The sequence below is a fragment of the Bradysia coprophila genome, unplaced genomic scaffold (genome assembly GCF_014529535.1).
Source record: "Bradysia coprophila strain Holo2 unplaced genomic scaffold, BU_Bcop_v1 contig_137, whole genome shotgun sequence".
In the NCBI taxonomy this organism is placed as follows: domain Eukaryota; kingdom Metazoa; phylum Arthropoda; class Insecta; order Diptera; family Sciaridae; genus Bradysia; species Bradysia coprophila.
Window position 1 is genome coordinate 595921 of NW_023503408.1, and position 21719 is coordinate 617639.

General features: G+C 37.4%; 1 long non-coding RNA gene across 1 annotated transcript; it reads right to left on the reverse strand.

Moving 5' to 3' along the window:
* Window positions 1–276: 276 nt before the first annotated feature.
* Window positions 277–20724, reverse strand: LOC119073132. The gene is made up of 3 exons (XR_005087005.1): window positions 20138–20724; window positions 7350–7355; window positions 277–288 (listed from the first exon to the last, which is right to left on the reverse strand). It is a non-coding gene; the product is annotated as an uncharacterized LOC119073132 (long non-coding RNA).
* Window positions 20725–21719: the final 995 nt, after the last annotated feature.

The window sequence follows — 21719 nt, forward strand, 5'->3', positions numbered from 1 at the left end:
TTTGTTCCGGTGTTTAAGTAATACCAACAGGTTGAGGGATAAAAATGCGTCTCACACAGATTCAAAGGCTATGTTGGTTAGAGTTCAATTGATTACAAAGCTTCTGACTCTTAACAGAAAAGCGATTAAGAATTCAGGTTAAGAATTAAGACTTACCAGCTTTTGTAGGCAACTAAGTCTTCTCTCGTCTTTATTCAAAAAGAGACTTTTGCAGACTGCCATTTCGTCAAACTAGATCGAACAATTCATGTCTAAACGTTTGGATTGTGTTGATACGAAGAAATTAAACTGACTAATTGCTTTAGTACCAAGTGTTATCAGGTAACACTCTATCTATGTATACAATGACTTGACTATATCCGGCATGGCATCGTCAATAAACTTACTTTACTTTTGTTAACCAAGCTAAGTGGTTTTCATTTATACAGCTCCGTAATCCATTTCCATCATTACAACAGATTTCACAACCAACAAGCACTTGAAGCCAGCTACTTAATTAATTGATATAATTTGTGAGATTCCCACCTTTTTCGAATACTGAAAATCGGTGCGCAATTAGATGAACCAGACTTTCCAATTTCCTTACCACCACGGTAAATAAAATCAAATAAAATCAAACTTGTCAGAAGTTCGGAAAACAACCTATCACCGCCTTCATTCTCTCGTAGTTTTGTCGATGTAGTAAGTACATGTTCATTCAAACGTTTCGAAAACTTTGACTTACAGTGTGTGTCAGTGTCCCGATCCATTATTACAAATTTAATAAATGTAATGGAGGAGGTTCTCACCTATCATTCCAGCTGACAATCGCAAAATTTGTTGTAAACATCTCCCAGTGAAGTGATGGTATCGTTATAATTTAGACTAATTACAACGAAATGTGATGTAAATATGATAATATCGTCGATTGATGTAATGAAATTGCTGGCGATGTTTTCGAAAATTTGAAAGTTGAATTAGAATTTAAAATTTTGTTATTTAGTCGTGACGGTTGTAAAAATATTCTACTATATAAGGATGAGCTCTTTCTCAGCAAAATCATCAGTTCTGCTTTGCCAGTCAAACTCTACAGTTCCCAAATTATCAAAATGATGAAATTCGCACTCTTCACCTTATTGATTGTAGCCGCATTCGCTGCTGCTTCAGCTGCCCCATCAGCAGAAGCCTCACCATGCTGGTGGTGGTGGATGTTACTTACAACCACAGCAGCCGCAACTACAACCGCTGCTGCTGCCACAACTACTGCTGCTGCTGCTGCCACAACCACTGCTGCAGCTGAAACTACCACCACAACAACCACAACTACTGTTGCTTCCGGTTAAATAATACTGCCAGAAACAGTGGAAATTTAATTTATTTTAGAAATAAATGTGCTGGTCGCCTTAAAAAACTAATTTGAGTTTCATTGTTTCCCTACAGTACGAAATAGCGTCTGCGTCAGACATGACAAGAAAAGTTGGAATCTCAGTGATCTTTTATATGAACTACATTCCTGAGATCAAATGAGGAAAAATGCTGCAAAAAGATTTTCTACAGCTGCGCTCCTTACCACTCCCAGGTCGAGAACTTTACTTATTTCAGGGATCTTTCAGTTCAGATGAGATGGTAGGTTGGTTCCTGAAATCCCATGGCCTGTATCTTCCCAAGCCGAGAACTCCATTACTTTTAAGACCTTGGAGGGTTTTGTTGGGCTCTCGTCTGGACTTTCGTTATGTAATTATTCAGGTGGTGGTTTGTTGGTTCCTAAAATTCTATGGTAACGTACGTTCACTGTTTGGCAAAGAAATGAATGATGGGTTGGTATAGGTGTTTAATTTCTTTCTCACTTCGTATTGTTTGAGAGGAGTTTTGTCAGTGATAGATAGTGACAATGATACATAACATCAAAATGGAAAATACCGCCTTTTAATAGTACCAGGTTAATTTAGAAAACATAAATCAAACTGCGCCTTTACACAACTGCGCCGTCCGCAAAATTTTTTGTGAAACTTTTTTTGGTCGAAAAACCTGATTGAAGTTGTGAAATGATGGGAAACTCACCTCAAATCCGAAAATTTAGGAGCCGTCGGGGGGCAGGTTATTTATGTCGAAAATAGCCGACCGTTCCAGGTCGGAAATGGGTTTTGGAGGGCGGGATCGACAAGGGGACTTCCTCTGATGACAGTGCAGGTAGAATTGTGGCGCGGAAGACACTCCCCTAGAGCAACAACTTAACAAGACTTGGGATAATAGGAAAAGTTTCATTTTTTTTTTGGTATCCTTAAGAGCTTGCCAGTATCAGGGTCATCAACATGGATCGTGATCAGTCGAATCAGAAGTAGTTGAATGTAGCTTTTGAATGACACCTAATTTATGACAAGATTGGAAATGATCACTGAAAATGGCTTCAAATCTGATGAATTTTCCGGGACACTTTTTGGGGGAAAACCTAATGCAACCTTTCTTGGCAAACAATATGAAACAAAGAAAAATGTAAAAAACTTAAGGCTCACAAGTGCCTGTCATCATTGGAGCACCTTTTTAGACCCGTACGAAGTACTGGGGTCTTATAGGTTTACGCATACGTTTGTAACACGTCGAATTGGACTCCCTGAGTAAGGGGAAACCTATTGTGGTTGTCTAGAGATGCCAAATCTGCGAGAAAAAAAATGTCCGTCTGTCTGCCTGGCTGTCCGTCTGTGGGTTCTCTAACTTGAGTAAAACCCATCCGATTTTAAAAATTCTTCTTTTCCTCGTTTGGTAATGTCAAAAGACAGGCTAAGTTCGAAGATGGGTGATTTCGGATCGACCTCTCCGGAGCTGGGGCCCAATAAGTGCCTAAGTGTTTTTCGACGATATCTCCAGACATTTACACACTACACTTGTCAGTCAAATGTACGTCAAATAAAAGGTATTTACAATACCGATCGACAAAAAAAAATTTAAGGAAATCGGATGACCGACTCGTGAGTTAGACCCCTTGGTGTGAAACAGGCACAGGGCGGCAAGCAGTTTTTGCTTGTAGATCGGCTACATTTGAACATATTTCGTCTGTTTTAGCTTTATTAGATAGGTATTGACCGTACCAATCAGGAAAAAAAAAAGTTTATGAAATTATGTTCTCCTGAGCGTGAGCTAGGTCTCTTGGAGTGAGCTCTTATCTGGCTACTCGGCCGTACAGTGAACGTGGAGTATTTTGTCAATATCTCGAGTAAATTTTGACCGAATTTCATGAATTTTTTTTTGTTTGAAAGGTATTAACGAATGTAAAGCGTCGGTACTATTTCCGGTCTCCTAACAAAATGGCTGCCGGCGGCCATATTGGATTTTAATAAAAGTGATATATCTTGGGAAAAATGGTACTTAGAGAGTTTCTGTAAACATGGAAATAATTTGTTATGTGTGTGGGGTTTCAGGGATTACATATACGGACATCTATATATATCTATATTCACCTATATTGAGCTATATGCAGGCAAATAGAGCTATACTATAATAGCATATTCCTCTGTGAAATGTTTATTTACAGTGAAATATAGTTAAATATAGCGGTATATAGCTGTTTAAATAGGAATTTATGAAATTTGACTCCGGCAATTTATTTGTATATGATAACAAGGCAAAGAGTGGATAATGTAAGTGATTTTAAAGGGAGAATAGTTTTTTAGCAGAGAAGAAAATGAAGTAAGAGAAATGAAGAGTTTCACATTAAAGGCTTTTGATACGAATAGGTGTTTCGTGCGGGTCGGCGTTAGCTATGTTTTCTTATTATTTTTTCTTATTATTTTTTTCAGTCGTATTGTACTAATGTAACGATTACAGCACTAATTAGTGCTGAATTAGTGCTGGAAAATGACACCACCCACACTATTGTGGGTTGTCGGACGGCCGAGCACTACCAAAAAAACTAATGAAAATTTAGATTTTTTCTTGTTTTTGTATGAAATGCTTTCTTAATTGAAGTTTTATTAATGTAGAACGTGAAGTGGTAGTTAGTGCTCAATTAATGTTGAAAATTGACACCAACCGCACGATAGTGGATTGCCAGGAGGCAGCGCACGCTTGAAAAAACTAAAGGTATCTTATCGCAATGCGGAGTTTCGTGCAAGATTCAAACAGTCAATGACAGTTTTCGATACGTGGACTCATATTTGTTTCAATTCAATTCAATAACTCGACGCAACCATTTCAGATCAGTTCTTATTTTATGTATGATTCGGCTTCACATTGTGCTGAAATTCATTGTATCATCATCATGTTCTTGGGGTGGACAAGTTACAGCACGAAAAGTGATTACTTCAGACCGTAATTTATATTCCGAATAGTAAGATGTAAATCATAAAACATTTTGAAGCTCGAAATCTAGACTGGGAATCTATCTTAATACAGTATTTTCACTAAATAATGATAAAGTTTTTTTTGCGAAATTCGCTGAGCTCGGCAAGCGAGCCTAAGTACTGTACTATGAGCAACTTTGTAAAATGTGTCGAAGATTGAGTAGAGATTACGTTTTTAGAATCTTTACGATTGTAAGTTATTTGTCTAAAAGAAGTATTTTGAACAGTTGTAACATACAGTAAACGAAATTAGCTTCGAAACTCTGCTTCCCTTTTCATATTGCCACGTATCTAAAATTCACCAAATTTTGTTGAAGATTATCGATGTGAACTGTGACGACTGCCGCTTTTAGTGGTAAAACACAATGAAGTTTTTCTAAAGAGTTCAAGATATTTCTTTAAATCTTACGAAACCAGGTTTCATGAAACTTCACGAAAATAGGCCCTGGACCGTATAGGTCCGTGGTAACTTACCACTGGTAAGACACTCATGAAATCAGTTAGTGTATTCACTCGCATGAAAATATTTTTTATTTGTTTCAAGCACTACTTTCGACGCCCTCAGCATGTAATAGTCATTTGTGTACCTGATTTGCACGATTGATTTTAGGCAATTTCGTGAATTGTAGGCCGAACGGAGTGAGGGCTACAAGCGAAAGTGCCTAAAATCAATCGTGCAAATCAGGTACACATGTGATTTTTCATGCAAAGGGCCGAAAACTCGAGAAAAAATCAAAAATTGCCCTCATTTTCGGCCCGTAGCATGAAAAATTTATCACATGACTACGGATAAAAAGATGAAAAATCCAATCGACGCTATTCATTCCACAAGTATTACCAACGTTTACGTATTTACGCATGTATATGCATTATAACGTGTAAATGGCATGTGGAATGAATAACGTCGATTGGATCGTAATTGTTGGAAATGTAACTTCTTATAATTCTCCCACCGTACCTCCAGTTTGATTTAATCAATTCTAAGAAGCTAGTAAAATCACTTCTATGGATCTACTCGAAACACCGAATAAGATTATTTTTAGTTTTTTCAAGCGTGCGCTGCCTCCTGGCAATCCACTATCGTGCGGTTAATGTCAGTTTTCAGCACTAATTGAGCACTAACTACCACTCCACGTTCTACATTAATAAAACTTCAATTAAGGCCAGGTTCAGGCTATTTATTTACCTTTGCGATATATAAACACCTGAACCTGGCTTTAATGCGACCAGAGCATCGCAGCATCTTTTGTTTGTTCTGAAATAGTTATTTATGCAACAAGTGACGAAAAGTAGAACCTTCCGTTGCCTTTATTGCGAAAAACGTTGTATACCTTCGGTCTCGAGTGACAATCTACACATCTAGTGCCTAAAAAAGCTTTTATCCCTTGGTTGTATAAATAACTATCAGTCAAAAAACCCTTAAAGGGTAAATGTGACGCAAGTCCTTTATCATACTTACAAAATAACTGATATCGCTGAGGGTGACGCATTGTTCGCCGTGCGCAAAAGTTTTATCAACAAAAATTGACCCAAAAAATTTGTGAAAGAAAATTTTACAAAAAGAAATTTGGTTTTCTTCGGTTTAAATTCTTTCAGTACATTTTTTAACCATTTTCCTTAACATTTCTCAACATCACAATTGCGAATATCGCATGTATATAGAGTAGTGTGGATATCGTTTGTAGAGTATATAACGTCAATTGGATTGTAATTCACGTTTCTTATATTTCGCTAACAAGCGAAAATCACATCATTTTACATTAGAATTATAAATTATAAATTTCGTTAAGCTTTTCTTTCTTCGGTTGTGTTCCCAGAATGCTACACGCATTCTCTAGTTGAATGGCCATTGAAAATCTTTCGTATAGGAACTTTTTGGCACGCATATCACCCGATTCTTTGATTAGCAAATTCCCAATTTCATCAATTAAAGATTTCGTTACAACACACCATGGACCCAAAGTTTAGAAAGCTAATCCAAAAAATAAGAAGTTTAACGCCTTGATTCTCGTGCTTTCGTTTACAAGCGAGCTCGGCAGCAGCGCCGGATTTTTTCGATGTAAGGTTTAGATAGGAAGGTGCCAAGGTGTTAACATATGTAACGTCCCACACTAAACGTTTTCCTTTAGACCAAGGGCAAGGGTAACTCCATCCGGACGTTTGCCATCATCACGAGATAGACCAATTGGTTCGAGATCGCAACTATGTCTGGCTGATGTTAAAGCTCTTTTGAGTATATGATTCATATCAACATGTCTTGATTAGGTACCCTTTGCGTTGGGGCAACTAAGTCCGTGTGTACCGCTTCCATCCACAAACGAACCACAATCATTTGTAATTTTCGAAGCATTTTATTCATAGAGTTACACTCGAGAGGTGGCATGGTGGCGCTGTCGATCAAAGGAAACCACAAAATTATATGAGAAACCAGAGATGTTTAAATTATGACAGCGCCACCATGCCAACTCTCGAGTGTAACTCTATGATTTTATTCCTAGATGCATGTTTGAAAATCTTGATCGACCATTACAGTACCGATGTTTTTCGACGGAAGCCAACCCCCAGATTTTTCGCAATACTTGTTCGCTGACTGTAAGCTGAGTTATATTTGGTCACTCTCCTCAATCACTTCGAAAACGAGCCGTCAGAACAGTCGGAGCGTTCGCTGCGACTGAGCCCCGTACGAACCCGTACATCTATTGCGTACGCGACCCTAGTTCATCGGTCGCCCTACTCTTACCCTAAACCTACTAACCTAAAATTCTTATGAAATGTGCACGTCTTAAAAATTGCGCATAGCGCAATTACGAAGCCCCGTAAGACGTTCCTTTCAACTGTAACCCAAACTTAAAAATTTTTGCAACAATTTATATTAACCTATATTTACCTATAAATAAACATTTTACTAATAAATATGCTAGTATATAGCTCAAAAGAACTATCTACCGTTATAAAGCTCAATATAGCTATATATTTATATATAGATATCCATATTTGGGATGCTTGAAACACCCCACACACATAACCAATCACTTCCTACTGATCAGTAGCTTTGTAAGTATCATTTCACCGATTTATATTGTTTTTACAAAAATCCAAAATGGCGGCCAACGGCCATTTTGTTAGGAGGTGGAAAGTAGTACGGCTGCTTTACATTCGATAATACCTTTCAAACAAAACAAAATTCATGAAAAACACCACGTTCACTGTACGGCCGAGTAGCCACATATAAGCTCACTCCAAGAGACCTAGCTCACGCTTCTGTAAACCGAATTCCATGAACTTTTTTTTCCCTGATTGGTACGGTACCTATCTAACCTATCTATACCTATCTAATAAAGCAAAATCCATCGAAATCCGTTCAAATTTGGCCAACCTACAAGCAAAAACGGCTTGCCACCCTGTACCTAGTTCACTCCAAGGGGTCTAACTAACGAGTCGATCATCCGATTTCCATAAACTTTTTTTTTGTCGATCGGTATTGTAATAGTTATTTACCGGCATACCTACCGTGGTAGATACAACGTTTTTCGCAATTTCGGGCCATAATCACCTTTCCAATGCAAAATATTACCAAAATTTCTACCAAACATTCACATGCAAACATGAATTCATTTGAACGATCAAGCAACCTGCACTATATACACATTGCAATGAGATGTATAGAGACGCGCTAAATAAAATCAAGTAGTCAATGCTTAGTATGTACGCTTCAACAATACGTTCTGTATAATTATGTGACTCTGTAGCCGAATGGCTATGGTCGTTGCTTGGTGTTTGGAAGAATTTTGGTGTTGGATGTTCAAATCCTGGTCTGTGCAAAGTTTTTATTTATAAAATTTAGTCTTTCTTAAAGGTACTTAGCTATGTAGCGTGCGAAAAAAATGTGAAAAAGCCCAAGTGCGAAAAAAATAATCAAAAACGCACTGTGAAATAAATACCTTCAAAACGACATTAAATGGATGCATGGGAAAGGTGATGATTATGGCCCGGAATTGCGAAAATACCTTTTATTTGACGTATCACTTACATGTTTAGCCTTTGAATGGCCGCAGATATCTTCGTCGACGTGACGGACAGACGGACAAACGGACAGAAGGACAGACGGAGAGTCAAAATTTTTATTGCGGATTCGTCATCTATGAACATAGGCAAACGCTTTGCCCTTACCGTCTGCTTCGAATTCCATCAATTACACACGGCATCGTAATCCTATTAGCCCCTTCGTACTTCGTACGGGGCTAAAAACAAACAATCACAACAGCATTTGAGATTTGAGTCTTTATTTTTAGCCCCGTACGAAGTACGAAGGGGCTAATAGGATTACGATGCCGTGTGTAATTGATGGAATTCGAAGCAGACGGTAAGGGCAAAGTGTTTGCCTATGTTCATAGATGACGAATCCGCAATAAAAATTTTGACTCTCCGTCTGTCCTTCTGTCCGTTTGTCCGTCTGTCCGTCACGTCGATATCTTGAGTAAATCAAATCCGATTTCAAATTTTTTTCCCCTGAAAGATAGTCGAAATAGTGAGGCTAAGTTCGAAGATGGGCATATTCGGGTCGACCCTTCGTGAGTTAGGGCCACCTAAGTGATTTAAGGTCTTTTGGTGATATTTATGGCAAAACAAACGATGGAAATGTAATGACATGGCAATGATAGGTATTGTCAATACCAATCCAGAAAAAAAAAGTTTTTTTAAATCGGGTGAGTGGACCATGAGTTAGGGCCTTAGAAGTGAAATGCTACTAGGGCCCTATGTGTATTTTACATAGAATTCGAGTAAATTTCATCCGTCTTTCGTAATTTTTGTTTCATTTGGAAGGTAATCAAAGGCCGAATAGAATGTTGTTGAAAAAAAATTAAATTTGGATCCTCGGACTAAGGCCGGAACTAGGGCCCTATGTGTATTTATACTCAATAAATTAAAATTTTCATTTGAAAGGAACGTCGTACGGGGCTTCGTAATTGCGCTATGCGCTATTTCTAAGATGTACACATTACATAATAATTTTACTTTAACTACATTAACCGGCGCAATAGGCTTACGGTCAAAGTAGGGTGACAGACGCACTAGGGTCACGTACGCAATAGATATACGGGTTTGTACGGGGCTCAGTCGCAGCAAACGCTCCGACTGTTCTGATGGCTCGTTTTTGAGAAGGCTTTGTTTATTTGTACGAAATCAATAATACACAGATTTAATTGTATTTGAATTTTCATTCAAACAACACCAATTTTCGCGAAATAATTTATTTTTATATATTTCTTTAAAATGAATCAAGAAAGTTTAGAGCTTTACTCAAAATTCGTTTTAAACGTAATTGTACTTATGGGAGGACAAGCCCATATATGTGAAATACTTGAATGTCTCAAAATTAATCGTCGACATCTCTCTGTGAAACCGGATCCCAGATCATCAAATCGAACTACACCTAAATGCTATATTGGAAACAGCACAAAATGCAAACTGGAATATTAAACAAGAACATGGAATTTGCGGCCCATATTTGGTGGATACACATACAAATAATTTTCAAATAAATTTCCTTGGATACAAGTTCCTCAACCTGCTGAAGAAAATCGGGCCTCTTCTAGGAAAAGACGACACAATACTGGAATTATCTGAGTTGTTTGATCATGACGAAATACGTCGTTATTTCAAATACCTGCAGGACCATCACATTTTAGATTTGTTTGGAGATAATTTTTTAAACGATGGAATATGCAAAATGTAAATTTTCCCTTCTCGAATAAATAAAATTTTGAGTACCGGTTTTCCCTATCTCTTCTCTTAAATTCTGAATATACTATGGGGAACGAAAAGGCAAGATGCTTTCAGTTTGAATCCATATATTTGAATGAATCTTAGTCTAACAAATGCACCGTATATAAAGGGGAAACAATGTCTACTATGACTGGAACCATTTGATTGGCACACTATGATGAATTGATATGTTGTTGAGTGTTGGCGAGTATTGACGAGTTACCACAATTCTTCTGGCTTTAGTAAATCAAATTTTACTGATGTAATTAAGATGCTTCAGTAATCCTTAACACGGAAATTTGGTGGAAATCACCTTTGTTGCTTTGTCAAACCAAAACTCTAACGTCACAACACATCGAAATTCAAATCCAAATTTTGTGCCAAAAGACTTAAAACTACTCCCAAAATTTTATCAAAATCGCTTGAGCCAATATCGAGTTAGAAATTGACCATAAACAAAGGTTGGTTAAACCATAGCACTGCTTCTAGCACGAACACTCATTTTTCCAACGTCAAATCCAAATTTTCTAATATATGTATGTGTGTAGAAGCATCAAACTTATATCTACCATACGATTCGAAAAAAAATCTAAAACCATAAAATTGAATCTCTTTTCCATTTTTGGTTATTTCTCCCGTATTCTACTCCCAAAACTCTGAGACTTTGCCGAAGACACCAATATTCCATCTTCCTTAGTTCCAAAAATAATTCTAAAAACTTAATTGAAACAGCAAATTCCAACTGACCTACATTTTGCATAAAATGAACGAAAATTAAATATGCGATCCATCAAAACCATCGCAACACACCAACATCCATCCATCGCAACCATCATCACATAACACACATCATTTTGTATGTTCACACAGAGAAAACAAGTTATTTTTACAAGTTCGTCGTTTCATTCTTTTTTATGTGTTCCCGTGTATCTAATAAAATGGCGATCTGCGTGACCTCCTTCAAGTATTCGGCCTTGACGAATATCCAAGCTGGGTGTCATTGGAGCAAAGGGAACTCAAAACGTTGCTGTGAATATGTTTCTTTGTGACTAAAAAAATGTTTTTTGGAAAATTTTGTAGTAGGGGACCTGCTTCACGCCCGCTTACTAACGTGCGGGCATCACCGGGTGGCGGTTTTGATCCAAACAGAATAGGTAGTATGTGTAATATGTGTTCGAGTTGTTCGACCTATCAACTACAGCGGTTAACTTTCTGCACAATGCTTTCCGTCGAAATCAGAATTAATTCTTCTTTGTCCATATGTACAGTTTAATGCTTAATTTCCACTTATCAAAAAAGTAGTCCGTGTGAGAGATAAAATTGAATTTTTTCTATTTTTGCTTTATTTATTTGACAGTTCGCTCTCTCGCGGCTCTTTCACGGAGTACATTTGTTGAGTGGAAAGGAAACTTAGAATTCATTGGTCGAATATTCAAATTTCGTGAAAACGCTGTCGCTCGATATCACAGACTTTCTTGAATCGTTGATTATGCAACCGAGTGATCAATGCATTTTTAAGCATTTGATGTATAGATTGTCACTCGAAACCGTAGACCGAGTGTGACCATACACAGCCAGTAAAAAAATGATCTTTTCAAAATAACAATTTTTTATTGAAATGTTTTACATTCTGATGAAGATTTGAAAAAGAGGGCGCTCAGTCGTCCGTCTCACACCAACAAGTCCCACTGAGAAAGCTTCCACAATGGCCACCTTTGTAGCCTCTTTGCACGCATTCTGTATGACAGTGTGGTCTTGGACCAGTGAATGGGGTTGCGCACTCACCTATATCCACATCTGCGCCTACCAAAGTTACTGAAATATTAATATGACTAGACTATATTAAGTTTTATTGCATTGGCGTGTATATATCGACATTAAACACAGTTTTTCTGAGTATTTATTATACCGAACATTAATTCTGCAATAATTTGCGCTATGCGCGTGACGTCATTATTATTTACCGAATGTTCATAAGCCTTCATTAATACGTCGATAAGTTGGCCGTTTGCACCAATACAACAATAGTTATTTACATCATTAGGCTTGAAACAACGAAATTGCATTATAAACCGAGACGAAGCATACTTACGAATGTAACAATAATTCTAGAGGTTATAGGAATTCACACACATACTAAAATTGAGTTGTTCAAGCGGAATGATGTACACAATTTTACACGCGCCCCTCCATGAAATACAGAAACAACCAAAACAAATGAAGCATGCATAATGAATTTGTACACATCGTTCAAGGTTGAACTTGAATGAGAATAAAAACGAAACCGAAAATATGCGATATAACGCCGAACGAGTTGATCGTTCGATGCACATCACACTACTCGTTGATACGGAGAGTAAGCTCCGCCTTCGTATCAAATTTCTCTCTTTGACGAAAAACAAACTCCACCATTAAGCAGCAAAACATCGTCTGAATCCCTAGACCTGTTTGCAGGGTCTGCTGTGAGAGAGCTAAAAATGTGTGGTTTCCAATAACTTTTGACGCTTAATATTCTCTGTTTTCATGGAGAGGCGCATGTAAAACATTATAAGGTATACCAGTAAATATTGTACGCGTAATACTCTCTTACGGTACCTTAATGTACTAAAAGTTACTTACTTGCAGCGAATGCAACCATCAATACAGTTAGCATTTTTGAATTCATGTCTGATTCGTAATAATACAAAACTGAGTTTAACTGATTTCGATCGATATCTTGGCTTTTTATATTCATTTTATTACAACAACAATATCATCGTTGCGATTGTTATTGGAACAATGTTTACATTCTTATGGAAAACAGACTGACTGAGTGAGTCATTTTATTTACGCTACATGTATTTTTAAAGAATAGGATCAATAGGGCCTTTTTCAAGGTTCTTCGTCTTAAATAAAACCGGGTCAAAAATGAATAAGGTTAAACGCGAACGCAAACACTAATTTGTAATATTCCTTACCTCATATAGGGAAATTTAGGGAAAGTTAATAAAATTTATGGAAATGTAATGACATTCGCCAGGTAAAGAATGGTGGCTGTCAAACAAAGCACGATGAGCTTTAGACACAATCAAGAATCACATTTATCTAATCCTGGCGGCGCGGCGAGACATTTGGATCTGAATTTCGTAATTATGTCTATGTAGGTTTTTAGCCCCGTACGAAGTACAAAGGGGTTTATAGGATTACGATACTGCGTGTAATTGATGGAATTCGAAGCAGACGGTAAGGGCAAAGTGTTTGCCTATGTTCGTAGATAACGAATCTTCAATAAAAATTTTGTTTGTCCGTCTGTCCGTCACGTCGATATCTTAAGTAAATCAAATCCGATTTCAAAAAAAAAATCCTGAAAGATAGTCGAAATAGTGAGGCTAAGTTCGAAGATGGGCGATTTTGGGTCGACCCCTCCCGAGGTGGGGCCCCATAAGTGCTTTACCGTTTTCCGAAGAATCTGCGGCAATTCAAATGCTACACATGTAAGTTATACGTCAAATGAAAGGTATTTACAATACCGATCGACAAAAAAAAAGTTTATGGAAATTGGATGACCGACTCGTTAGTTAGACCCCTTGGTGTGAACTAGGTACAGAGCCGGATGAAGACTCCGGGCGCCACTGGGCTATTTGTTTTTCAGCACTAAGCAAAGACATATCGTTGAAATTTCCAGCGCCAATTTTCACCAGTTTTATTCAGCGCCAGGGGGCTAAGCCCCTATAGCCCATCGTGTTAATACGGCTCTGACTAGGTACAGGGCGGCAAGCCGTTTTTGCTTGTAGGTTGGCTAAATTTGAACGGATTTCAATGGATTTTGCTTTATTAGATAGGTACCAATCAGGGAAAACAAAATTTATGGAATTCGGTTTACCGGAGCGTGAGGTAGGTCTCTTGGAGTGAGCTTATATGTGGCTACTCGGCAGTACAGTGAACGTGGAGTATTTTGTTAATATCTCGAGTAAACTCTGACCGAATTTCATGAATTTTGTTTTGTTTGAAAGGTACTAACGAATGTAAAGCAGCCGTACTACTTTCCACCTCCTAACAAATGGCCGTCGGCCGCCATTTTGGAATTTTGTAAAAACAATATAAATCGGTGAAAATGATACTTACAAAGTTACTGATCAGTGGGAAGTGATTGGTTATGTGTGTGGGGACATCACAAAGTGGCAGATGATTATTGTCGTATGAGGGGGTTTCCTCAGCGTCTGCCACTTGTGACGCATTTTTTTTGTAAAGCTTTCGTTGTAAAATCTCATCGGTAAACTTCTCGTTGACATATTTTCTTGTTAAAATTTTCTTGGTAAAAACTGATTACATTGAGGCGCAGAATGCGGCACCAAAACCGATATCAAACGTTTTGGAAGTTTAATTTTTACTACACTAGCGTCACCTTTTCCTCTTTGAGTTTTTTGTGGGTATATTACTACATCGGCTGAATGACTTTTTATTGTAACGCTCAGGAACCAAAATAATTTTTTGGATATTGGTAGTAGGTAATGTCCCTCTACTGCAACAACTATTTATTAGCTTCATCACTCAAGTATTCACGCCTCTATGACCTCTTGAAAATCGCGTTTTTTCAACTTTAGTGTGTCTTTACCAGCTTCTCTTGCACGGGACCGAATTTTTGTACCATTGCTATTACAATTCCAACCACTACCGATTGTAACCCCAATGAGTTTTCAATCGGTCTCTCTGTGGACAGGATGGCCTATGTTCCACTGATGGCACGGATGAAAATCAAAAAATTTTGTGGAACCTTGTTCAGGGCTCGGAGCTGACTAACGATCTAATGATCTGTTCATTTCGAAACGTCAACGTTACTGAAACCCTTGCCAACGAAAAACTGGTAAATAATGGTTTTCCAACAACAAGTCACACGTGTAACGAAGCTTCGAAATAATCGTCCGAATAATATGCTAAAGGCACATATTTCTAAATCCAAATGTTTCGGGCTATACTGGCTCTACTGTAACTGTATCTAGCTAACAATATAATGCAATCGTACAAAAATTACTGACAGACTACAAGACTACACCATAGGCCCACACATTATAGAGATATATATATCCTCCAAAGAGCGCACACATAACTATTTTACCATCAAAACTTATTTTATTTGTTTATTACATCGATTTAATATAGGGTAGATATGTGATGTCAAACAGCTTTATGCGGAAAGACTCTATGAGATAGTATGTGTGTATTCGCTGTAATATACAAAATGTAAGTTACGTTCGGAAATATACGCGAAATTCAAACTGTCAATCGTAAGAGGAATTATTGTAGACACAAATATAATATTTTTGATTATCATTTTATTAATTGAAACGCAAATTAATAAAAAATAGAAAATATAAACTTAACTTATTATTGGGCTGTGAAATGAATTAACTTTGTTAATTTCGCCTGCACGGGCTTTTTATTTATGTTGTGATGTTTTGAGATGTGATGAAGACGAATTTTCAAATAACAAGTGAGAATTGTCTTCATTATTGATATACGATGTTCTGAGTCAATAAACCTACACGGATGTGACATAGAATCAAAAACACTTACATCTGAGGCGTACTCGGTTAAAATGGTTGTATTCACTTCATCAATATCATCTTCCCCAATTGGTTCATCATCGTTGAAAACTTCCGTGACATTAGAATTCTTGGTGATAACTTTAGAAAAGTGAATTACATGATCTTTATCAACCGAACAATTAGCATTTAGTGACGAAGAAAGTTGATTTCTCATTAAAATTCGTTTGAATGCAGACTTAAATTGCATACAACTCGGGTTGTTGTTGAAACCACCTTTGCTTCTGATAACAGAAAAAAGAGTTTCAAGGTGGTCCTGGCTGAACTTAAATGTTCTTGAAGCTTTTCATTCCCAAAAGGAAACCAACAAATCCTCTTTTGATACCTGCAAATTTTTAAATAAAATTAAGTCACGCAAATTTCAACGAACAGAAGATTTTTTAACAGACCTGATATTACAATCTCTGTCTTTTTTTGAGTAATGATTTTCTTCACCTCCTTCGGTACAAGTATGTAAAGCTCTTTGATATATTTCGCTGTGCTGTGTAAAGTATTTTTTTTCATTCGACCGTTGAAGTGGCATCCGATAGCCTGTACCTCCGAATGATTTGCTATTGAGCACATCAAATAAGTTGTTGATGGTTCGAACGAACTTGATGGTAGCATCGCAGCCTTCGAATTGTGAATATCGATTTTTGCAATATTCGAGCGCATCCGCGACACTGTTGCTAAAAATTTGAGCAGCGAGTCGAACTTTCATCTTGTTGTTGTGAAAAGAAATATGTTGCTTCGTTAATCTGAGAGCCAGCGAAAGTGCTATCGTTCGTTGAAGTTCTTCGAGTTTAAAAATGTAGTCCCACTTAATTTTGTTACCTTCGGCATCATAAAAAATTCCTTTCGCCAACCAATTGTTTCGTAATAATAATTTCAACATGTGGCATATATCGAGGAAGACATGTATGGGACGTTGCGTACACGGGTTGTTGAAACTGTTCCCAAGACCTTTATCAATATTTGCTCCCAAGACGTTGGACATTGCTTGTTAGGTAATACGCCACTGGCAACTTTCCCCTAGCATTGATTGGAACGACCATGAAAACCAACTCTTGCGTTGCCTCGTCAGTCGAGTCGGTATCTTCAGTTTGCAGACCATAGTCGATATATCCGATGTACTTTTTCAGGCTCTCATTCCAGATTAATTGAGACCTTATTGCCATTTCATCAGCTAATAGCGTTAGATAAAGCGTTTTCTTAGCTTTTTTAAATTCATCAACTTTCGATTTTAAGACAAGATTAAGTTTGACTGTGACATCACAAAAAGACACAAAAACGAGAATTCAACAGTTGCACATCTTTATTCACATCACCTTCTAACGGCTCAGCCACAACTTCTTCGACTAATAGACGTTTCAAATGGTTTCGATAATTTTCGGGCAAATTATCGATTGTTTGTGTGAATTCACGTTAAAAATCTGGAAGTAAGTAGTTGTGTACACCATCAACGTGCACCATTTCCAATTTCATTTTCCTTGTTGTCCTCATTTAAGCCAGTAAATTCGTTGAGCCATTCAGTCGTACTTATCAGGTAGTTGTTGCCTTAGTGAAAAGCACTGAGGAAAAAGTAGTTACCTGCTACAGCTGCGATCTGTCTCCAGCAGTAGTTTTTGAAAAATACAGAAAATATTTCGGCCCGTAGCTGTCACAGCTGTATTTTTCTACTTGCTATCAGAGCTGTAGTTGTGATTACCTACAATAGCTGTATGATTGCCTACAATCCAAATGTTGTGATCGATAGGCACGGGTTCGAATCATGTCGGATCCTGTTTTTTTTTAAAATAATATTTATAAAAATATTTATGGTTTCATTTCTGATAAAAGTCAGTCCAAAATTAACTCAATAATTTAGAAAGAAAATATTTCTGGCCTTTCGGAGTATATTTCACAGTACTGTGAAGTATTTTGATATTCTGTTGTATTACATCCGACGAGTTAATTTTGAACTGAATTTTAGCTGAAATGAAACAAAATTGATTTTTTATTAATAATTATTTGAAATAAAAACTTGCCTTGTTGGGGCGCGAACCCGGGACCTCTCGATCTCCAGTCCAGAATAATCCACCTGAGCCACGGAACATGTATGCTACAAATGCCTTATGTTAATGTAAGCTCCACGCATATTCCCGTTGATAGGTAATATACATCCCTGTAGTAGCTGTATTGTGGGTGTAACATTACATGAGATACACATATGAAAACTGTGTATACAACACGTAATGTGTCATTAATAATTGAAAGATTTTATTGCGACAATATTGATTCACGTAAAAATGAAAATCAAAATATTAAGACTAAAGTCTGGAAAAATGGTTCAACGAGCACAGGCTAGAGACCCGCCGACACTTTTTCACCCAACCGAGTCACCGGTTGTTCTTAGATTACCTCAGCCGGCTAGAAGACAAAGTTTTTTTTTTCAATAAAATAAAATAAATTTCGACTGACCGAAATCGGCGCTATTTTTTCCGGGACTTTGTTATATATGCCTAGTTAGGCCTTGGTGCCTAGGCCCCAAAACCAGTCTCATATATTTTTGATCTTCCATAACTGGCTGGTGGTAAGCGGCCGAAAGTCGAAAAATGAGGTTTCGTAGTCAAGATTTCATTTCCGTAAGGTAGTGAGGACACGGACGTGTATGGGCTCGTTGGAAATCTGAGGTCGAGTACCTTGAAGCAAATATTACCTTCGTAAAGTTTGATGATAAACGGCCGAAAATATGACATCCGAAAAATTTCTCAGAATCAATGGAACTTCGGTAAACTTTGACGAGGGCTGTGACCTCACTAATTCAATTATTTGACTAAATTATTATATATTATGAATGTGGAGGACCTCAGCTTTAAAGAATGACTAATACGTAGTAGTTTGGCACGTGACTACGTAACCGATGAAAACTACTAAATATGCGTATCGCTGTAACGCTGAGGTCCTCCACATTCATAATAAGTAATAATTTAATCAAATAAATGCATTAGTGAGGTCACAGCACTAATCAAAGTTCAACGAGGTCACATTGATTTCGAGAAATTTTCTGGAAGTCATATTTTCGGCCGTTTATCATCAAACTTTATGAAGGTAATATTTGCTTCGAGAGTACTCGACCTCAGATTTCCAACGAGCCCATACACGTCCGTGTCCTCATCACCTTACGGAAATGAAATCCGGACTACGAAACCTCATTTTTCGACTTTTGGCCGCTTACCACCAGCCTGTTATGGAAGATCAAAAATATTTGAGCCTAACTATCCATATAAGTCCCGGAAAAAATAGCACCGATTTCGGCCTGTCGAAATTCAAAAGAACCCTCGAAATAAAATTGAACTGAAGAAGCAGATCGAATGACTTCCATATTTTTGCAGCGTGGAGTCTATTACAATAAGTAGCTCCCGCCAATTGCGTTTTTTTAATTAAAAATTTCGATAAGCGGACAATAAGTAAGTCGTGTTAAAGTTTTATCTTAATTTCTGTTGTCCAATTTTCTCGAAAGATTTCATTTTGTATTTTTAAAACGTTTCCTGAATATTCAGAACTGCTCGAAAAACCCAACATTCGCCGCAGCAGGTAATCATTGAGAGCGGCTGTTATAGGTAATTTCTTAAAAAATTACCGTCATTGAGTAACTTTTTCCAAAATTACTCACCACAGGTAATACGTTACCTTCTGTGGGTAATTTTTCCAAACATTACCAATTACAGTTGATCTATTACCTACTGCAGCTGTAGTTTTCAAATCTTTTTCCTCAGTGAGTGAAAATAAACGTTGAGAGCGTTTTCTTTAAATTTTCTGCAGAAAATCTTACAACTTGAAAATGCACAGGCACCAATATCGTTAACCTCATCTCGTTTTTCTTCATTGTAAATGCCAGTAAATGCCTCGCTCAAATGGCTTCATGTCAATCGTTCCAATGGACGTATGCCACTTGAATCTTTAGAGCTAGCATTGTCGTTGACTTAGTAGAAAGCAAAGTTGAGGATATTTGTAACACGAAATCTTACTGTTTGTTCAAAAATGAAATGCACAGTTTTTAGTATTTCGAGACATTTCAAAATTGCAATCTGTCAGATAGTAAAGGATGCGTTTAATTACCCGGCGCATTAAAAGATTTGAAATTTGAATGTTTTTTTCTACAGCTACATATTTTTGCATGTTAAGTTTCTTACATTTTTTGCAGATAGCATTTTAATAGTAGGAAACTTAGATTTCGTAGGAAGAATTCGCGGACGGAAAAATGTAAATTTATTTTGAGTCTGAGTATTGTTCTACATCTATAATTTCTCTTAGATCGTGTTTCTATTCAAACAAATCGATGGTCTTTGAATACTCAAATCTGTAGAAAGACCGTCTGCTTCATACATTTAGCAAATTTTTTACAAGAAGATTTATCAGCACTTGAAGTGACGATATTGGAAACACGAATAAGCATCAGGGAAAAAAAAATTGTCAACAATTATAAAAAATGTGGCTCCTCTACAGTCCAACCGACTAAGGCTCGGAATCAGGTCAGGTCGACCTGAAACCTGAGTCAGGTCACCTGAACCTGATTTGACCTGAAACCTGATTTGTTAAATTTTGACCTGACCTGATTGACCTGAAAACCTGAAAATCTGATCTTGGAAAAACCTGAATGACCTGAACAACCTTAATTGACCTGAAGAATAAATATAGCAGAACGTGCAATTCAGCTGTTTCACTATTTAAAAGCTGTATATTAGACATCTGGTTTCAATTTTTGACGCGAAAAACGTTCTCCTAAATGCTATATTCCAAGTAACAGAATCTAGTGCACTTGTAGATGTTGTCTCTTTTCATTAAATCTAATTGTGATAACTTATAGCCCGTTGAACAATTCTTTCTTTTACGATGTAACATATTATAGGGATTATGAGACGTCTTATTTACGTTTGTAGCTTAAACAAGCATTAATGTATACACACATTGCTAATGTGAAAGTTGTTGACTCCTACAAATTTGTGATTTGCTATTTGAGATCAGATTAGAACATATTCATTTTAGTGCGATTGTCTAAAATATTCCGAAGGTACTTTTGAGTTGGCCTATTCAATAATCCGTGTAAGTATAAAGTTATTTTTTTTTTTTTTTAAATATTTTTTTTTATTTATATTTAACGTGAGTCAGCAGTTTGTTGTCTGTCGTTCGGCCACCTGTCACTGTCAAGACACCTTTCGACCAAAGCCGTCTAAAACGATAAGCGGTGTACCACCAGTGGTGGGAAATTTCGAATCTAGACTTGGTCAATGTGTGAATAGGCCAAAAGTTGGCTTCTCTACGAGATACTATGGATTCTGATTCTGACGGTGGATCTGAGCATGTTTGTCCGATCTGCTACAGACAGTTCGACACGATGGCAGGCATTCGCCAACATTGGAGTAAGGGTCACTCGGCTGTAGAAATTGAGGAAGCAGTCGCCAATTCGCTCTCCCAAAACTTACCGGTGGATAGTACTGTAAATGCGTTGATTAGTCAACCAACGTCACCACAAATCGTATCCCAACATGCTAGTCAAGTCGAAATTGTTAACAGCAGAGTTACTTGTAGTGTGTGTGGTTTTTTGGCGAAAAACGAACGAGGCCTGAATGTCCATTTGCGTGTCCACAACATCCAAGATATAACTGGCGATCCTCAAGGTTTCCCGGCACATTTCGACTTTGATCCTCATGACACGGCAAATATGATCCAAAAGTTTGGCGAATTAATTTACAAGTGCAAATGCTCGATTCCAGTAGTGAGAATTGTCCAGAAGTCCGTCAGAACAGTAGTTTGCCAAGAGTTTACGAAAGTGATAGAGCATGTGGTTACCAAAAACGACGTGTTTTCATGGTGCCGCCTGCTAAGTTTTCCACTCATTGTGTTAAATACCATTCCAAAGAGCAGTTTCAAAGACAATCACCGCCCAAACATAGTGAGGTACAATTTAACGATATTTTCAAAGCTCAATGACGTGGCGAGTCTATTCAGTGAATTGCTGCAGTTATTGTCTTATGACCGGCCGAAACAGCCTCTAAGTAGCTCGGAAAAGCTCATCATCAAAATAGCTCAGCGG